The sequence below is a fragment of the Salvelinus alpinus genome, chromosome 2 (assembly GCF_045679555.1).
Source record: "Salvelinus alpinus chromosome 2, SLU_Salpinus.1, whole genome shotgun sequence".
In the NCBI taxonomy this organism is placed as follows: Eukaryota; Metazoa; Chordata; class Actinopteri; order Salmoniformes; family Salmonidae; genus Salvelinus; species Salvelinus alpinus.
Genome location: NC_092087.1, coordinates 56,824,335 through 56,846,534, shown reverse-complemented (window position 1 = coordinate 56,846,534; position 22,200 = coordinate 56,824,335).

The following is a 22,200-nucleotide window of genomic DNA, read 5'->3' as shown; positions in this document are numbered from 1 at the left end:
TATTAACTCAATTGCATTGTGCTTGCTGATATAAGAAATCAGGTAAATTGGATTTCCAGGACCTCCCACTTCTCTGGCTACAACATGAGGATATAAGTGAGTTAATGCTCTGCTACTCCCACTCCCACTAGGGCACATTCACAGTGCATTAGATCTGTACAGATCTAGCATGCATCACAAATGGCACCCTATTCCCTATATAGTACACTAAAGTAATGCACTATAACAGGAATAGGGTGCGATTTGGGACAAACACCCTAATCTGGAAAATAAAAGTGTTTGTCAGATGATTGGTTAAAGCAATGGCATGTGTAGTCTTAACATTCTGTACACTCCCCTTGTTCTAAAGGGTCAAAAATGGCCCGCCTTCACTAAACCCCTAAAATAAAGCAGCTTAATTGAATTTTAAACCCCAAGTCTATTTTGCATGAAGAAACAACCTGTCATTCATCACAAACGTTGTGAATATCTGGGTTTTCCCTCTTCACAATGCAGAAAGACTGCATTTAATCAGTGGACACCACTCGTTTTTATTACAACACACCTGTCATAATTGTTTTCTTTACTAAAGGTTTATTATTATTATTATTATTATTATTGCTAAAGGTACTGCATAGGTGTAAACATATTTTTTTGCAAGAGATAACACTTGTATAGCCTAAGAAATTAGCAGAAATTGTCACGACTTCCGCCGAAGTTGGTCCCTCTCCTTGTTCGGGCGGTGTTCGGCGGTCGAAGTCAAAGACCTTCTAGCCATCGCTGATCCACTTTTCATTTTCCATTGGTTTTGTCTTCTCTAACATCACACCTGGTTCCAATTCCATCAATTACATGTTGTGTATTAACCCTCTGTTCCCCCTCATGTCCTTGTCGGTAATTGTTTCTTGTAGTGGTTATGCATGGTATGCTGGTATTTACCGGGTTTTGTTTGACCCATTTATTGTATTGTTCTGTATTGTTCTTGTTCTGACGGTGGTTTATGGACATTAAACGACACCATTGTAAATCAGTTTTCGCTATCCTGAGCCTGACATCTCTGCCGCCAGTACGCATTGCACTACAGAAATGTGCAGAAAATAGTTTGGAATGCATTTTATTGAAGGGAAACAATCACAGTCTTGAACATTTTGGCAACATAGTGATATATTCTTATATACTGTACAATGAGGAATTGAACTAAAAAATACTAGTCTTCTCCCATTTTTTTAACCATTGCCCCCACCCACAAGCTATATAAACAACAACAATAAATAAGAATAAAATAAAATAATAGATACTAAACAAAAATGTGAAGAACATAAATCTATCAACTCTAATAAGCACATGTAGGACAGTATGCAAGTGTGTGCATGAACATTGCAGATGTATTTCTCACATGTGCAGCACATAGTATTTGTTTTACAGTCTTTCTTTGGTATCTCCTCCTCTTGCCTGCCCTAGCTGCAGCCTCAGGTGGATTAGGATGAGATTCCACCCCCTGAACAGCTTTCACAAGCGCTGCAGAGGCTGCTGTGCAGGCGAGGCGCGGGGAGGCGACTCCGGGATGCTGGCCTTCTAGGCAGAGTTCGCAAAGAAAAAGCACTATCTCAGACTGGCCAATAAAAAGAAAAGATTAAGATGGGCAAAAGAACACAGACACTAGACAGAGGAACTCTGCCTAGAAGGCCAGCATCCCGGAGTCACCTCTTCACTGTTAACGTTGAGACTGGTGTTTTGCAGGTACAATTTAATGAAGCTGCCAGTTTAGAACTTGTGAGGCATCTGTTTCTCAAACTAGACACTCTAATGTACTTGTCTTCGTGCTCAGTTGTGCACCGGGGCCTCCCACTCCTCTTTCTATTCTGGTTAGAGCCAGTTTGCGCTGTTCTGTGAAGGGAGTAGTACACAGCGTTGTATGAGATCTTCAGTTTCTTGGCAATTTCTCACTTGGAATAGACTTAATTTCTCAGAACAAGAATAGACCGACAAGTTTCAGAAGAATGTTATTTGTTTTGAACATTTTGAGCCTGTAATCAAACCCACAAATGCTATTGCTTCTTTAATCAGAACAAAAGTTTCAGCTGTGCTAATATAATTGCAAAAGGTTTTTCTAATGATCAGTTAGCCTTTTAAAATGGTAGACTTAGATTAGCTAACACAACGTGCCATTGGAACACAGGAGTGATGGTTGCTGATAATTGGCCTCTGTACGCCTATGTAGATATTCCATGAAAAATCAGCCGTTTCCAGCTACAATAGTCATTTACAACATTAACAATGTCTACACCGTATTTCTGATCAATTTGATGTTATTTTAATGGACAAAAATGTTTGCTTTTCTTTCAAAAACAAGGACATTTCTAAGTGACCCCAAACTTTTGAACGGTAGTGTATGTCGAGTGCTTTCGGAAAGTATTCAGACCCCTTTACTTTTTCCACATTTTTACGTTACAGCATTATTCCCCCATTTTTTTTTTTTTAAATCCTCATCAATCTACACACAATACCCCATAATGACAAAGTGAAAACAGGTTGCTAGACATAGTTGCAAATGAAAAAAATTGTAATTAAACCAAATCCCTTATTTACATAAGAATTCAGAACTTTTGCTATGGAACTGGAAATTGACCTCAGCTGCATCCCTTTTCACTGATCATCCTTGAGATGTTTCTACAACTTGATTGGAGTCCACCTGTGGTAAATTCAAGATTGTACATGATTTGGAAAGGCACACACCTGTCTATATAAGTTCCCACAGTTGACAGTGCATGTCAGAGCAAAAACCAAGCCATGAGGTCGAAGGTAGTGTCCGTAGAGCACCGAGACAGGATTGTGTTGAGGCACAGATCTGGGAAAGGGTAACAACAAATTTCTGCAGCATTGAAGGTCCTCAAGAACACAGTGGCCTCCATCATTCTTAAATGGAATATGTTTTGAACCACCATGACTCCTCCTAGAGCTGGCCACCCGGCCAAACTGAGTAATCAGGAGAGAAGGGACTTGATCAAGACCAAGAACCTGATGGTCACTCAGACAGAGCTCCAGAGTTCCTCTGTGAAGATGGGAGAACATTCCAGAAGGACAACCATCTCTGCAGCACTCCACCAATCAGGCCTTTATGGTAGAGTGGCCAGACGAAGCCACGCCTCAGTAAAAGGCACATGACAGCCTGCTTGGAGTTTGCCAAAAGGCACCTAAAGACTCTCAGACCATGAGAAACAGGATTCTCTGGTATGATGAAACCAAGATTGAACTCTTTGGCCTGAATGCCAAGTGTCACGCCTGGAGGAAACCTGGCACTTTGCTACGGTGAAGCATGGTGGTGGCAGTATCATGTTTTGGGGATGTTTCTCAGTGGCAGGGACTGGCATACTTGTCAGGGTTGAGGGAAATAGGAATGGAGCAAAGTACATAGAGATACTTGATGAAAACCTGCTCCAGAGTGCTCAGGACCTCAGATGGGGGGCGAAGGTTCACCTTCCAACCGGACAACGACCCTAAGCACACAGCCAAGACAACGCAGGAGTGGCTTCGGGACAAGTCTCTGAATGTCCTTGAGTGGCCCAGCCAGAGCCCGGACTTGAACCCGATCAAAAATCTCTGGAGAGACCTGAAAATAGGTGCGCAGCGATGCTCCCCATCCAACCTGACAGAGTTTGAGAGGATCTGCAGAAAATAATGCGAGAAACTTTCCAAATACAGCTTGAAGCATCCTACCCAAGAAGACTCAAGGCTGTAATTGCTGCCAAAGGTGCTTCAACAAAGTACTTAGTAAAGAGTCAGAATACTTATGTAAATGTGATATTTCAGTTTTTTACTGTTAATACATTTGCAAAAAATTCTAAACTGTTTTTGCTTTGTCATTATAGGGTATTGTGTGTAGATTGATGAGGGGGGAAAACAATTTAATCAATTTTAGAATAAGGCTGTAAGGTAACAAAATGTGGAAAAGGAGTACTTCCTGAATTTTAATTAATTAATTTATTTCACCTTTATTTAACCAGGTAGGCAAGTTGAGAACAAGTTCTCATTTACAATTGCGACCTGGCCAAGATAAAGCAAAGCAGTTCGACACATACAACAACACAGAATTACACATGGAGTAAAACAAACATACAGTCAAATAATACAGTAGAAAAATAAGTCTATATACAATGTGAGCAAATTAGGTGAGATAAGGGAGGTAAAGGCAAAAAAGGCCATGGTTGCGAAGTAAATACAATATAGCAAGTAAAACACTGGAATGGTAGATTTGCAGTGGAAGAATGTGCAAAGTAGAAATATAAATAATGGGGTGCAAAGGAGCAAAATAAATAAATAAATAAATACAGTAGGGGAGGTGGTAGTTGTTTGGGCTAAATATTAGATGGGCTATGTACAGGTGCAGTAATCTGTGAGATGCTCTGGTGCTTAAAGCTAGTGAGGGAGATAAGTGTTTCCAGTTTCAGAGATTTTTGTAGTTTGTTCCAGTCATTGGCAGCAGAAAACTGGAAGGAGAGGCGGCCAAAGGAAGAATTGGCTTTGGGGGTGACCAGAGAGATGGAGCGTGTGCTACAGGTTGGTGCTGCTATGGTGACCAGCGAGCTGAGATAAGGGGGGACTTTACCTAGCAGGGTCTTGTAGATGACCTGGAGCCAGTGGGTTTGGCGACAAGTATGAAGCGAGGGCCAGTTAACGAGAGCATACAGGTCGCAGTGGTGGGTAGTATATGGGGCTTTGGTGACAAAACGGATGGCACTGTGATAGACTGCATCCAATTTATTGAGTAGGGTATTGGAGGCTAATTTGTAAACGACATCGCCGAAGTCGAGGATTGGTAGGATGGTCAGTTTTACGAGGGTATGTTTGGCAGCATGAGTGAAGGATGCTTTGTTGCGAAATAGGAAGCCAATTCTAGATTTAACTTTGGATTGGAGATGTTTGATGTGAGTCTGGAAGGAGAGTTTACAGTCTAACCAGACACCTAGGTATTTGTAGTTGTCCACATATTCTAAGTCAGAACCGTCCAGAGTAGTGATGCTGGACGGGCGGGCAGGTGCAGGCAGCGATCAGTTGAAGAGCATGCATTTAGTTTTACTTGTATTTAAGAGCAGTTGGAGGCCACGGAAGGAGAGTTGTATGGCATTGAAGCTCGTCTGGAGGGTTGTTAACACAGTGTCCAAAGAAGGGCCAGAAGTATACAGAATGGTGTCGTCTGTGTAGAGGTGGATCAGAGACTCACCAGCAGCAAGAGCGACATCATTGATGTATACAGAGAAGAGAGTAGGCACTATATAAAGACCCATCAAAGTTGCCCATTCCTGACCTAGGTGATCTACAGTTGAAGTCAAAAGTTTACATACACCTTAGCCAAATACATTTAAACTCAGTTGTTCACAATTCCTGACATGTAATCCTAGTAACAACTCCCTGTCTTAGGTCAGTTAGGATCCCCACTTTATTTTAAGAATGTGAAATGTCAGAATAATAGTAGAGAGAATTATTTATTTCAGCTTTTATTACTTTCATCAAATTCCCAGTGGGTCAGAAGTTTACATACACCCAATTAGTATTTGGTAGCATTGCTTTAAAATTGTTTAACTTGGGTCAAACTTTTTGGGTAGACTCCTACAAGCTTTCCACATTTTGGCCCATTCCTCCTGACAGAGCTGCGGTAACTGAGTCAGGTTTGTAGGTCTCCTTGCTCGCACACACTTTTGCAGTTCTGCCCACAAATTTTCTATGGGAGTGAGGTCAGGGCTTTGTGATGGCCACTCCAATACCTTGACTTTGTTGTCCTTAAGCCATTTTGCTACAACTTTGGAAGTATGCTTGGGGTCATTGTCCATTTGGAAGACCCATTTGCGACCAAGCTTCAACTTCCTGACTGATGTTTTGAGATGTTGCTTCAATATATCCACATCATTTTCCTACATTATGATGCCATCTATTTTGTGAAGTGCACCAGTCCCTCCTGCAGCAAAGCAACCCACAAGATGATGCTGCCACCCCCGTGCTGCACAGTTGGGATGGTGTTTTCGGCTTCAAGCCTCCCCCCTTTTCCTCCAAACATAACGATGGTCATTATGGTCAAACAGTTCTATTTTTGTTTCATCAGACCAGAGGACATTTCTCCAAAAAGTACGATCTTTGTCCCTATATGCAGTTGCAAACTGTAGTCTGGCTTTTTTTTTATGGCGGTTTTGTAGCAGTGGCTTCTTCCTTGCTGAGCTGCCTTTCAGGTTGTTTCAATATAGGACTCGTTTTACTGTGGATATAGATACTTTTGTACCTGTTTCCTCCAGCATCTTCACAAGGTCCTTTGCTGTTGTTCTGGGATTGATTTGCACTTTTCGCACCAAAGTACATTAATCTCTCTAGGAGACAGAACGCGTCTCCTTCCTGAGCGGTATGACGGTTGCGTGGTCCCATGGTGTTTATACTTGCGTACCATTGTTTGTACAGATGAACGTGGTACCTTCAGGCGTTTGGAAATTGCTCCCAAGGATGAACCAGTTGTGGAGGTCAATTTTTTTGGGGGGGTGGTTCTTGGCTGATTTCTTTTGATTTTCCCATGATGTCAAGCAAAGAGGCACTGAGTTTGAAGGTAGGCCTTGAAATACATCCACTGGTACACCTCCAATTGACTCAAACGAGAAGCTTCTAAAGCCATGACATCATTTTCTGGAATTTTCCAAGCTGTTTAAAGGGACAGTCAACTTAGTGTATGTAAACTTCTGACCCACTGGAATTGTGATACAGTGAATTATAAGTGAAATAATCTGTCTGTAAATAACTGTTGGAAAAATGACTTGTGTCATGCACAAAGTAGATGTCCTAACCGACTTGCCAAAACTATAGTTCGTTAACAAGAAATTTGTGGAGTGGTTGAAAAATGAGTTTTAATGACTCCAACCTAAGTGTATGAAAACTTCCAACTTCATCTGTATGTACATATAACTAGGTATAAAGTGACAGATAGTAAACAGTAACAACATCATGTGTTAAAATTTGACCAAAAGGGGTCAATGCAGCTATTTCGTTAGTCTTATGGCATGAGGGTAGAAGCTGTTCAGGATCCTTTTGGTACCACAGCATTCTGCAGCGATACGCCATCCCATCTGGTATGGGGTTAGTGGGACTATCATTTGTTTTTCAACAGGACAATGACCCAACACACCTCATGGCTGTGTAAGGGCTATTTGACCAAGAAGTAGGTTGATAGAGTGCTGCATCAGATGACCTCTTCTCCACAATCCCTCGACCTCAACCAAACTGAGATGGTTTGGGATGAGTTGGACCGCAGAGTGAAGGAAAAGCGGCCAACAAGTGCTCAGAAAATGTGGGAACTCCTTCAAGACTGTTGGAAAAGCATTCCAGGTGAAGCTGGTTGAGAGAATGACAGCAAAGCTGTCATCAAGGCAATGGGTGGCTATTTGAAGAATCTCAAATATATAATATATTTTGATTTGTTTAACACTTTTTTGGTTACTACATGATTCCATATGTGTTATTTCATAGTTTGATGTCTTCACTATTATTCTACAATGTAGAAAATAGTTCAAAATAAAAAAATAAAAAAACATTGAATGAGTAGGGGTTCTAAAACTTTTTCTTTTATTTTATACCACTAACCCTTCCACCCCTCCCCTAATTGGAGTAAACTAATGAACCACAACACTTACGCTTCTACTTCCAACTTATACATACTATATACATTTTACGGACACAATCTATTTTACAATAGTTATCTTTTGTTGGTTTTTACTCTCCAATCCTTCCGCTACCCTCAACCCCTCCCATCTATTTTTGAAGACCATCCAGTTTGACATCTATTTGCCATATATTTTTAACTGTACTGTTCCACAAAAGTTCTGAACCTACAGTATGTGCATTTAATGGACACAGTATATTTTACATTAGTTATCTTGTTGTTATTAGTCCCACCCTTCAGCCCCACTCAACCTCTTCCATCTATCTCTTAACACCTTAACACCATCCATATTGGATTTCTATTTGCCATATATTTTTCAACTGTGCTGTAATGTTTCACATAAGTTCTGAACCTTCTATTCTCATAGTTTCTACAGATTGTAAATTTAAGATACATTTTTTTGCTAAAAGTATTATTATATTATTGATCGATTGACTATGACTTTTCAAATCACCCAGTAGTGCTATCTTCAGAGTTAGCTCCAGGTAAATCTTGCAATTATTCAGCCATTCCTGGACTTGCAACCAAAAACAAGCTACATATGGATGATACCAAAACAAATTAACTAATGATTCTGTCTCTTCGCAGCAAAATCTGCAGAGCTAGGATGGTTGTATCCCCCAAATATATAACATTCTATTGGTTGCAAGAATTTGTATAATAATTTCAATTGAAAAAGTCTATGTTTTGAATCCAGTATCTTTTTGCGTTTCGGTTCTTTAACCATGTGCCATGGAATCGGTACATCGAAAATCTCTCCCCGACTATTTTGCAATATATATGGCATAGCTGTACATTTTTTGGTCCTTAAATGAAATTGGTATACTTTTGTATTTTTCACAATTTTCTTTAACCAATTTTGCTCAAGGTTTTTGAGCAAGTAAAAATGATTGTCCGCTTTTAATAAATTTTCTGGCCCTCCAAGAGATATGTAAGAGATGTATTTGTAATAATATGAAATATAATTGCATTTATTTCTGTTATCAATCAAGGTGAGACTGAACATCGACAAGGTGCAGGAGAAACAGGGGAGCTACCGGATAAGAATCAAGAAGAGGACCAAGTGCTTCGACATCTGGGTGAATGACTTGGTTTGGAAGAAGGACGAAAGGAAGGCGAGACCTGGCCCAGGGGTTTGTCCAGATAGTATATCTAAAGGCTAACCTCTGGGTCATGATAAGTAACCTCCGCTGACAGGTAGGTACTGTTAAGCTGTATGACTCCAGTGAAAATAATTGACTGACACACCTGAACCAAAACAAAATCAAAGTTTATATATTTAAATCTTAAATATTGCCAGGTTGGTTTTCACAGCTGTTTCACATGGTGTTCATTGTTCTAAATTGTAAGGTGTCCCTTGTTAATTCAACATTATTCATTGTTGTTTCCTAGGACCTACAATAGTTACATATATATTCAATAACAAAGCTATGACAGATTGAAAAAAAATGAATCATAATATCAAATCAAATTTTATTGGTTAGTTATTGGTTATTGGTTTATTGGTTTATATGGTTAGCAGATGTTAATGCGAGTGTAGTGAAATGCTTGTGCTTCTAGTTCCGACAGTGCAGTAATATCTAACAAGTAATCTAACAAATTCACAATGACTACCTTATACACACAAGTGTCCTCCCACCGTTCCTGGTACCCGTCAAGGGACTTGCCCATGGCAGCCTTGAGGGTCTGGTTAGTCCGTCCATCCAAACCTGGAGGAAGGGATAGGAAGGTTATATCTATTTACAATGTAAGATATAGAAATATGTCTGATTATGAACCATGGGGAAAAAAACAAAAAAAACAAAAAAACATTGGTGACAGAATATAACCTAGAACATCCATACCTTAATCCAGAGTTCACAACCTCTGTCACTCAAGATGACCTCAAGAGAACCGTGAGTGTTGAAGATGTCCATCATCGCATTGGAGGTGGCCTCGCCAGTCTCGTCCTTGATGGGTATCATACAAAACAAAAATACATTTTTGGTTCCAAGCATCCTTTTTAATGGGTTATAAAAATGGAATCAGAGTTAAGCATGTACTGGTATTGCCCCCACCCACTTGGGTAAAGTAATTGGTCACTGTCAGACACCAGCTGTTGCCAATCCTGGATTTCGTGAAGGGTCCGATGAGGTCCACTCATAACATTTAAAGTGGTAGAGAGAAGATTACTCAATTCTTACCCGTATCTATTATACAGAATGCAGATTTTCATATTTGTAAGGATACTGACACACATACACACATTGTATAATATTGAACTCTGCTCTGGTCAAATAAAGCAATCAATACAAAACAACTTATCAGGGGATTTTTTTTTATTGTGCCACTTACTGACCATGTGCGATGGTGAAACAGCTGATGGGCTTCAACTCTGGCGCCACGGTCTTCACCCTCTCAATCTTCTGGCAGGCTAGACAGGTACTGACCTTTAAGCACAAAGTAACAAATTTGAAACATTGTGTGCTCTCTGAAATGACATTCATTGAAATCATGATAATTTCAGATATAATAGAATTTACATAAGAAGCATAAGTTGATTTTGGCAATCATGCTTCACTCCGAAATGGCCATCATGCATCTTGGTCACCACGGCCTCCTTCTCCTCAGTGAAAATCACCCTCCTGTGCGGCTGGCCATCCTTTCCCCGTAGATACATGTGATTCCCTAACAAGTTGAAAAACAAGAGTTGTTGAAATACTCAAGTCTAAGTCAATTTGCACTGCTGTCTTTCTCTCTGTTTCTCTCTCTGTCTTTCACTCTCTTCCCACATCTCTCTCTCCCTCTGTCACTTTCATCCTTTCTCACTCCCCCCCTCCTCTCTGTCTTCTTCTCTCTGTCTAGCAAAGACAACTAGTTAAGGGCAGTTGGAATTACCATAACTGCTTACGCAACTAGATAAGGGCAATTGGAATTACCATAATTGCTTAAGCCAGGAAATTCGGCACTCGTTCATCCCGCTATGATTGTGTTTTCAGCCACCGGTAGTTTGTGGGTGCATTATATGCGCTACAGTCAATTAGGATTGCATGTCTACTTATTAACTATATAATTATTAATATATACCTACTGTATGATAGCTAGCAAATTAGCTAACTAACATTAGCCTGTCTAGCTGGAACTTCTGAAGAAGGAAACATTTTTATTTCTACAATTTCCAAAAGCTAACCAAACAAAAACATCATTACTTTTATGAGACGTGTTTGTGCTTTAGAAGCACAATTTCTAACTTATTTAAATTTGTTTTTACTTACACTTGTATGTTGACTCCATATTGACGATGAGGTTTTAAGTTTTGGCGGACTTTTCTTAGCGGATGTACAATCATTGCGAATTGAATTATGGGGCGTTTAAGGCCCCGAAGTGAACATAATTGTACACTCACAAACTCCAGGGGGGGTTACGATGAGGGGCTTACGTTGCAAACTTCCCTTGCTTGGCTAATCATTCGGACGGACAACAAATATGGCTGCGGGGATTCCCCCAAGGGCATAAGGCGAGGGTAAGTGGACGAGAGTGTGTCTTTTATGAGTTTGAAACACAGCCAGAGATTCATTGACCCCCTGGTGGTAACTGCGGTTTAAGATGCGGTGCCTGGCCAGAATGTTGGGTCTCACAGAATGAAAGAAAACAGGATAACAAGCTCAACTCTATTAGGAGCACTTATACTTTATTTTACAACCTATTTCAGCAGATATGTACCCAGTGTTTTACAGAGAAATTATACGGTAACTAACAACATTTTCTTATTATTGAAAAGGATTTAAGATGATTGGTAACTACCTGGTACTTGTCCTGGAATGGTGCTTGTTTGAATGACTGAAAGAATTTACAATTTCATTATTAAATATGCACTATGCAGAAATCACACCGCCATTTCGTGGTTGCTAAAATTCTAATTTTTCGCCTAATTTCAGTTTATGTGACAAAACAAGCAATTACAGTGAAGAGAGTCATTGTATCAAAATCAAATCAAATTGTATTAGTCACATGCACCGAATACAACAGGTATTCACCTTACAGTGAAATGCTTACTTACAAGCCCCTAACCAACAATGCAGAAATAAAATGAACAAGTAATTAAAGAGCAGCAGTAAAATAATAATAGCGAGACTATATACAGGGTACCATCTAAACCGCTGTGAAATATATATTTCAGCTGTTTGACGCTGGCGTACAAAACCAAAAGTTAAATACGCAAAAATAAAACTTAAGAGGGGGGGGAAGTATAGAAACAGTGCACATAAAACATATCTACTGCTTCTTAGACTTCCTTCCAATGACAATGACAGATATATAACACACATGTATATGTGAATTTGGTCGCGTCGCCCAAAAAGTTACATATTGCAGCTTTAAATCAATATTCTGGAATGATCATTTTACAACGTAATATCTCTATACAGGCAAGAAGTTAGTTGACTGTTAAATAAAGCATACCCAAGTTATGCAAGCTCTAGACGTTCACCTTTGTACCAATTTCCCAATGGGCACAGACTTCAATTCAATGTTTATTCCACGTTGGTTCAATGTAATGTCATTGAAATTATTTGGACACAACGTTGATTCAACCAGTGTGTGCCCAGTGGTTTGTGCGTATCTGGAAAGGTATGGACTGACAAAAATTACAGTGAAAATGATGACGAAGATGATCATCATGATACCGTTGATGATGATGATGATGATGATGATGATGATGATGATGAGGAGGAGGAGGAGGAGGAGGAGGAGGAGGAGGAGGAGGAGGAGGAAGATGATTATGATAATACCGCTGCCTTCAATAATGGCAATGATGATGATGCTAGTCGCTATCATCATAGTGCAATATTCACCTCCTCACCCAATCCCAATGCATTCAATTCAGCTACCATACTCTCTTGGGGCCTAGACTCCTGTTGGAGCTGCTGCTACCAAATACACATCACTACTAATTATCATCAGAGCCTCTGAGCGCTGAGAGAGAAGCCCTGCTCTAAATCTAGAGTTTCAGCTCCGCAGCCACGCTTCCCAAAAGTCCAGCAGCTTTCCCTCCAAACTCCCCCTCTCTCATCTCCTGGAACCTCCTGGAATGTTTGCCATTTCCCTCTAACGAGATGGAAATTGTGAGAAAATTGGAAAACATATGAAAAACATGGCAGGATAATAAAAAGGAGGTGCGTGCATGATTTGCAAACTTTTTTTGATGGCCTATTTACTCTGGTGGGCTGTTGGGGGTTTGCCAACGAGGGGTAGGCCTCAAGTAGGCCTCAAGCTCTATTCTCTGCTATGAATTGTACTGTGCTGAGATTTGCTTGGCAACTCCTGACGCTGATGGTTTGTAAATGTGACCGACCGCCTTGATTCGGTCTTATGTAGCAAATTTGAAATTGTGTTTTTTACGTTGGATAAAAGCAGAGACACAGAGCTACAAAATGGTATATCATACACTGCATTATTTGTGTTTATTTTTTACCACTTTTTCTCCACAATTTCATGGAATCCAATTGGTAGTTACAGTCTTGTCTCATCGCTGCAACTCCCGTACGGACTTGGGAGAGGCAAAGGTCGAGAGCAGTGCGTCCTCCGAAACACAACCCAACCAAGCCGCACTGCTTCTTGACAGAACTTAACCCGGAAGCCAGCCGCACCAATGTGTCAGAGGAAACAACGTGACCTGGCGACCGTGTCAGCGTGCACTGCGCCCGGCCCGCCACAGGAGTCGCTAGTGCGCGATGGGACAAGGACATCCCTGCCGGCCAAACCCTCCCCTAACCCTGATGATGCTGGGCCAATTGTGCGCCGCCCCATGGGTCTCCCGGTCGCGGCCGGCTGCGACAGAGCCTGGACTCTCACCCAGAATCTCTAGTGGCACAGCTAGCACTGCGATGCAGTGCAGTGCCTTAGACCATTGCGCCACTCGGGAGATCATACACTGCATTTGAGGAGCAATGGCTAAGTAATTCTGCTTTGAAAGTTGATAAACTTGTAACCTCACTTTTGAGATAATGGCTGTTTAATTTTTTGGTACCTACTGGAGAGCTCTTCTTTGTCTACACCCATTCAGCATCATTCACACCCTCTTAAGCATTAGCTCCACCAATCTCTTTAAGGGTTAATCCAAGCGTTATGTCCTAACAACAGCAGTCAAGCACCCAAGCTATCTGGCTAACAGTTGTCACAGTGACATTCTATTAAAATGGACACTTGCATAGTCTTTTGTTAAGACATGTAGCTAGCTAGCCAGCTAAGCAATGAACAATAATCCCAACTCATGACATTACTACCCTGCATGAATCTGCAGGTAGCTAACCAACCAGGTTCAATGTTAGCTAGCTAACACTAGGCTATAACTAGCCAAGCAAATGGCTCTGAGATACAAATAATAAGATCATATGTAGCTAGCGTGCCAGCCAGCTAACGTTAGCTAGCTACACTTTAACTGTAAATGAAACCACTTTCTGTCAAAATTTGAAATGTGTAATATCTGAAATGTAGCTAGCTAGACTATCTTACCCATATACATCATGGATGGACGCGTCTCTTGTCGGATGCAATGGTTGCCCTTAGTTTGAAGATGTAATCCAGAGACAGGTGTTTTCTCCATCTCCTTAGCTATCATACTCGAATTCCACTGATTTCAAAACTCGGTCCTCCAGAAAGTGGAGAGCAACACTTACCAGTTCTACTAAGCAATAAAAACAATGTAAAAGCCACCTTGGACAGGATTACCTACACATACTAACCAGCTCAAATAGACAGAAGTGGGCTATATGGCAGACCAATCCGAACTCATCTCTCGGCATGTCCAGCCCACTCATTATCTCAGCCAATCATGGCTAGCAGGAAGGTTGCTTACTTTTTCTGTGGCTAAACCAACTAGGTTCGTAATTTAACAATTGTATTCATATTTACAGATGGCATACAAGTTTGTTCCTAAGTCACATTAAAGTTCACATGTTCCAGAAGGCATTTCTGACAACAACAAAAAAACGCATTTTGATAAAATAAAAAGATTACATTAAAATGGCTCTCGTGCGAAGTAGTGACCCACGACATACGCCTAGTTTCCTGAAAAGGGTCACAAATGGGGCTGTTCTGTTGTGACATGAACACCATGCAAAATGGCTGAAGAGAGTCACTTCTCATTCAGCACTGTACCTCAATGTCTCATATGTTTGTTCCATTCCTATTTTTTGTTTTGTAGTTTCAAAGAGAAGAAGAGACTGGGTACCGAAACGTTGGTTTACCAATAAGTAACTGGGAAGATTATAGAATGTGCAAAAGTTTAGTCTGCATCTTGTCAACTTTTCAGGAAGATCATTATAAATGTGTACAGCTATAGCACAGCTTCAAATGCTCTCGTCTAATCAGATTGCATGGCCGAAACAATCCGTTTTATATTATTGCTTATTGGATGTTTGGATCAGAACTGGGTCACAAACCGGCAGACAACTGATAAACTGTCGCTCACCTTTAATGAGCTTGCAGCCCCAGACCAAACGTAAACAGGTTGGATTCTGAAAGGAGAAATTACCATTTGCATGTATTGTTTCCTCTGCCCTCTCCCCCCTGACCCTTGAACCCTGTGTCTCCTATACTCATTGTGTATGCGCCCCGTGTTCATCAATTAACAACCCACTTGCTATTCAAAAACAAACAACGGCAACTTCCCCAGGAATCCCAGTCAAAACAAGCACAACCTAGCGTGTCCACAGCACCCCTCCAAATCAAATCCAGATGTCCTCCTCTTAACCATTTAACCTCTCTTTCCTAAACCACTCCCCTTTTCCATTCCTCCTCTCTTTTTCCCCCCTTTTTCCTGTCTGAGATTCCACATGTCAAGTGGACTGGACTGGTCCTCGGCGGTCGTGATTTGGCCGCCCGCGCTCTCTCTCTCTCGCCGAGAATTGGCTTCCTGTCGAGGAAGCACGAACCTCCGACCGACCTCCCTGAACAGTCACAATCATTCGAGGTGAAAAATTAGGCCTACATGGGCGAGTCACTCAAGAAAAACAGAAATACAACGTTTGACTAAATAAGCACCTCCAAATGTGATAGTCCTCTTTGAGTTTGTGCCACGGACCATCCGTCTTGGTGTGGACTGAGTTGTGTTTCTATGTTCACCATAGCCCCATCTAAGACCAGTGCAACTCTGTGGCTGTCAGACCATTCAATTTGTTGCCAGAGCTAGGGGGAAAACTAATTTACTTTTCCACCTCAGTGCTGAGAAAAAAACACCCGGGCCTAGAGTAACTAAACAATGTGGGCATACCTTGTGCGCTAACGGTTCTATAGGGAGAGCAGGTCCTCACCTAGCTATCTAGGAAGGGGTCTTTAATCTCAAGGCAAATAGCTCCCAGTGTTGTCTTAAGAGCTCAGGCACAACTCAGGCTTACCGAATGGGTCCTGTGAGAGTAGCAACAAAAAAGCATGAGTCAGTGCATTTGAAGTCTAGCTCTTGATGGGCAGTCATTTACGGCTTCTTTCCCCATTTTTCCTCATTCAACCATAATTGAGTCTGTCTCTGCGTTGCCAACTAGAATGGTACAGCCAGAATGTCTCTTTCTTTTTCAACTGTTGACGGAAATTCAACGGTTGAGTTGAACTCTGAAGCGTTTTACTGTCCTAAGCACGGAACCGATAAAGTGTTGTAGAGAACAGCCACCTTTCATTTCATTCCATCTTTCTCTCTCTCTTTCTCCCTCTCTGTCTTTGATACATGTGTGAACTACCTGTCTATCTATATCTCTAACTATGTATCTAACTTTAGAAATGTGTGAAAGGTATTTCACAAAGTTCACTTTCCAGACTCGTTGGTGTATTCACTGTAACACTTCTCCATGATCACATCAATATGATGTCTATCATTCTGTTCACCAACCAGCACTCCCAACCTACCCACTCCCAACCCATTGCACCCCCATGCACCCTCAGTGGGGCTCAACAGCCCACCACTGAGGCAAAGGACTGAAGGTTGTGGTGATGGTGGTGGTAGTGGTAGCGGTGGTGGCGGGGGGAGACTTGAAGGGGACACTTGTGGGAAGGAAAATATATCATTGCGAGAGATCAGCTTGTGTAAACATTCAGGTTAATGAAGCTCAGTGCGCCTAATCCTCCCCTCGTCCTCCATAATCCCCCCGGAGGACCCAGCCCTGCCAATCAGACTGCCTCATGGGGAAGGCCCGGTGGACGGGAGTGGGGGGTATGGGGGTTGGGAGATTTGAAGGGGGAGATGGTTGGGATCAAGGGAGATTTTCAGCATGGTGGTGGAAGCCCTTGGTCTGGAGTCTCAGGACAGACTTGGAGGTAATGAACAACACATGATTGTGAGGATGTTTTGGGTTTTCTGGGCGAAAGCTCAGTAAACACTGCCATCACAAAGGTGGAAGTGATGTTGAATAGGGGCAGGAGGCCTGTTACACTAAATGACAGACATAGCAACAACAACGTTAAATATTATATTAGTGCAGTAAATATAACTTAAGTTAAGTATTATCTGGTCTTAGGTTTTACCTTTGTATTTATTTTCACGAAACTAATATCACCTAAATTCATCACCTGCTCCTGCGAGTTGTCAATACGAAATGTTTTCACACTATAAATAGTTTTACTCTTTTCAACAGCTTGAATTTAGCTGTTCTATATGATAGAGAAAAAGTAAGCTAGACAGATTTGAATATATTACAGTAAGTGCCCCATCAACTTTAAAATACAGCAGTTGTGCAGTATTTCCTAGTGCATAAATGACCACCGCCCTTGCCAGTTACCCTGCAGATGAACAGGAGTATGCCTCCTCTTCCCCCTGAAGTGTTTACAAATCAGTCGTCGACTTAAACTTTAAAGGATCCTTGAGAGTATACTGTAGCTCAGCTATGGGCTAAATGTAAACCCAGTGAGATTGTAACATTTACTTCCTCCTCAACCGACTCCTTTCGCAACGACAACAACAGTCCCCTTCAGGGCAACCTGAGGTGACCATTCTCGAATGTTGCCATATCAATTCCGTCTCAATGGCGAAGTGGTCTTTCTTTGCAGCGGCTCACAGAACATAGACAGTACTCCCTTGCCATTATGTTATACCCAGGAAATGCATGGCTACTACAGTAAACCATTTTATAGCTTTGTAACCTTTGTAAGTTATTCACACAACTAGAAATGAGGGTTAAGGTTGTAGTTCAACAAAGAGAACAGGTAAGTGTAGGTACACACAGTTCTACCAGACTATGCCATCATTTGAAGCTGGGGAAATAAGGGCCATTTTCTAGGCCATCGAAGGCATGACTAATTCTACCGGGGTTCAGTTTACTGGACATATCTGTCCTCTTCTCTGTTCTCACACTTCTCCCTTTTCTGTCGACTTCACGGTTTTCCCCCTTTCTCCTCTCTCTCCCTCACTTCTTTGCGCATGAAAGGTTGAGCTGGTGTTTTATTATAGCGTCGTTATTGTGATGATGGTGATTTATGTTCTAAAAGTCTCCCCTCTGTTTTTTTATTCCTGTTCCCTGGTATACTATAAATCACAGGGAAATAGTGAGCTTGGCTTCATGCCACTCATGCCACAGACATACCTCGGGGGAATTACAGAGGCCAAAAGCACAAGGTATACGGGTGAATTGAAAAATACCTTACTATTTATATCAGTGTCTATTCACGACCATGTTGATAGACTTTGTGACAATGGCCGATGGGCTGATGTTACTTGTTCTTTTTCCTTTCCCTATGATCATGTACTTTTTCTCTACAAATTATGAAATCTTCAACTATTTATTGCCTCCTTATTTCTTGGCAGAGAGATATTGGCCCTAGTGATTCAGTGTTGAGATTTTGGGGGTAATAAAATAAGCCCTCTTAACACCACAGAGACCCATATGACTGGGGTTGTCTGAGCGCTTCTGTCAGATGTCTGTTTACTGGAGCCAGATGGCAGAGAGAGCGAGAGAGAGAGAGAGAGGTGCATCTTAGTGTGTGCTAGAGGGAGGGAGGGAGAGAGCGAGGGTTATCCCTGGCATCCTGGATGTCTTGACACCAGGGTTAAGGAACCCCTCCTTTTTCTCCACACACACGTGTACAGATGCTGAAGCATTCAGGATCGTTCTGGGCTCGGCGGCTGCTGCTGCTGACGCCATGCCAATGTCAACATGGCAGAGCCTACCTCCACGTGTGGCACCATAGAGGGACGAGGCGGTGAGGGTACGATATCCCAGGCTCCCCCTCTGTGGTGGACGCTGTGGAGAGGGGTGCAGCAGTGACAGGGGAGTCTGGGATGCTGGAGGCCCTTCACTCACTGAATTATCTCACCAGGGGCCTTTTATTATGAGCTCTGCCAGTTATTATTTTTTATTAAAGGCATGTATTTTCATCCCAAATGCCAACGTTCATTGCACACAGCTGTTTCTCCTCAGACCCAATGTTTTCTTAACTTAAGAGGTGCTTTGCAAAATGCCGTTCTGATATTTTTCTTTGGCATCTCCCCTCCTCGCTGTCTATCTTCACTTTCTTTTGTTTGATTCTTTTTCTTCTTGCGATTACGCCAAGTCTAACAATCATGTCTCACTGCTGGAGAGACTGGGGAGTACTAGTTCTTAATACAAAAGCAAGATAATCATTACATTCATATCAAAGAGCCAACATCTAGTCTCAGTCCAAAGTTATGGAGATAAGTGAAGTGAGTATATATATACAGTACCAGTCGAAAGTTTGGACACACCTACTCATTCAAGGGTTTTTCTTTATTTTTGCTATTTTCTATTAATCTTCTTTCTGCTTATTTTATCAAAGATCAGTCTGGCAGGAATATTTTGTAAACAAGTAAACATTAAGTTAAACAAAAAACTGTCCATGCAGAAAGTCAGAGACTTAAAGCAAGTGGTCAAGTGGTGATTCAATAAGTACATTTAGAGAAAATCTATGTTTTCTCAGAGGGCACACACTGTCTCCTCTCTCTCTCCTCTCCTCTCGACGGTAAAGTCAGTCTCTCCTTTCAACATTGTCTAGTATCCACCACCAGCTCTCTTAGGCAGGACACCAAGTGTAGAATGGAGCTAATGACCCTAGGTCCAATCAATAAGGCTGCTCAGGTTTCCCAGCCTCAGATGGGGACCAGAGCAGCAGCCTGTGTTTAAGGAGACTTGAGGTGAGTGCTGTGATCTGGGTCGAAGGAAGTGATGATAGTGGGGGGAGGAGTGGGGGGGGGGGGGGAGGGCCCCTCTGGATTCACTTCAAATGGAACGCTCTGGGGGGGAAAAACTCTGACATCGATATGTGAACTCTTCTCCAAATTCGAAACCATAGCCTCCGCTGGTAGCTCAATCTTCGGTGCTAGGAGGAATCGAAAACATGATTCACACATTGAGACATTCAAAACTCTCTGACATTATCTCAATAGCACAGCAAGTACAGGCGCAACATTATGTTGCTATTATTCTGATTCATATGAGAACCATATAGACTACATTCATATCTCAAAGTTTGGTGCAAGAAGGAGTCGAAAACATGATTCACACGTTGAGACATTCAGACACCAACATTATGTTGCTATTATTCTGATTCAAATGAGAACCATATAGACTACATTCATATCTCAAAGTTTGGTGCAAGAAGGAGTCGAAAACATGATTCACACATTGAGACATTCAGACACCATTCAGACTGCAGTCGGCAAGGCTTTATGACTCCCTGAAGTCCCATTAGCACAATCCGGGAGTCTGAATAGTCTTTAGACTCTCTCTGTCTGCTTTGTCATCGAAGCCCAGCCGCGTAATATCTACGCTAGTATTCCTCGAGCTCCAAATGTTCCAATATGTCAAATTCACTTTGTGGTTATATACATGGAAGAGATTCCACACAGGCAGCGCTTGGAATTGAATAGAGTATTCATTGTGTGGTGACGGCTGGGATTGGAAGAGGGCGAGAGGAGGAATAACAGCATGGATCAGAGAGATGAAAAGGAAAGATAAGCATGAGAGAAATGAGGACAATGCAACTCAATGGCAGTTCAAGCTAATGACCCTCTATTGGGAACTTACATTAGAAACTACAACAACAAAAAAATATGACCAATATTTTTACAATCCACATAATGTGATGCAGCTGTGTGAAACTAACACAGCTAAATCGGCTAGCTAGTTCATCAAGGAGAGCAATGACAGATTGAACCATTTAAGGCAGATATGTCATGCTGTGTAGCTACCAATCAAAGCCACCTTGAAGACAACATGGGATGTGTCTCAAATGGCACCCTAGTAGGCCTATGAGCCCTGGTCAAAAGTAACGCAATATACAGGGAATTGGGTGCCATTTGGGACACAGCCATGATAAGACTAGCAAGGGAGTGGGAGGGTCGTAATGGACACTGTTCACTATGTAATTCTTTTTTTTAAATCACTCAGTGTCCGTCAATGAATCCCGGCCCCTGGCGATTAGCCTAGCATCGATAGGCCTACAGTAACCATCCCCTATGGTTCATCAATAAAGGGATTAGCCTAATAGAAAGGCATGGCCCTTAAAACCCTTTTTACTTGTCAGATAATTGAATTAGCCAATAGAGGAATCTGTTACTGATCGGAGCTGAATTATTGATAGGCTACTGGAACCCATGGGGGCTTTGGGGGTCTTCAATAATGGATAGAGTCCATCTGCGGGAGGAGGATCCACCATACTGTAGGTTCAAACGCCATCGACTCGTATTCTCAAATAGTGGGGTATCCGACCGTCCGTTCACCCACCCATCCATCCATATCCATCCATCCATCCTTCCATCATCCATATCCATGCATCCATACATCCATCCATGAACTCATCCATCCATCCATCCATCCATCCATCCATCCATCCATCCATCCATCCATCCATCCATCCATCCATCCATCCATCCATCCATCCATCCATCCATCCATCCATCCATCCATCCATCCATCCATGAACTCATCCATCCATCCATCCATCCATATCCATCCATCCATCCATCCATCCATCCATCCATCCATCCATCCATCCATCCATCCATCCATCCATCCATCCATCCATCCATCCATACATCCATGAACTCATCCATCCATCCAGTTAGCTACATCTACCTCAACAAGGTGAGCATATCAGAAATAGCTTAATTAGAAGTTAAGTCACACTGGGTTGTACTGTATTCTCAGTAAAGTGACTTTTCCAGAACTAGGTCTAGTCTACAGCAAAAGTAATCACTGGTAATGCAGTAAGTCCCACAATCTTGTTTTAATTAGGTGTGGTTTTGGAGTGTTCCAGCGTCTGCTGGTCGCTCACAGACATGGTCGTAAACATGTTCACCGTGTAACAGCCCACAAGACAGGGATGGAACCAATAAGGCCTGCGACTGCTGTGAGGCTCTGGCATGGGCACCAAAAAACACAAAAGAAGGTCAGTAAAAAACAAATGAGTGAGAGAGACGATACAGAGGGTGCTGGATGGAGACTTGGGTTTTCATGAAAGGGAGTCAGAGGAAAACGTTGACCATGGTGGGAACACTTTAGTTGAACCCTCTGTAGTATATTGGGCTGTTATAAATATGACAATGAAGT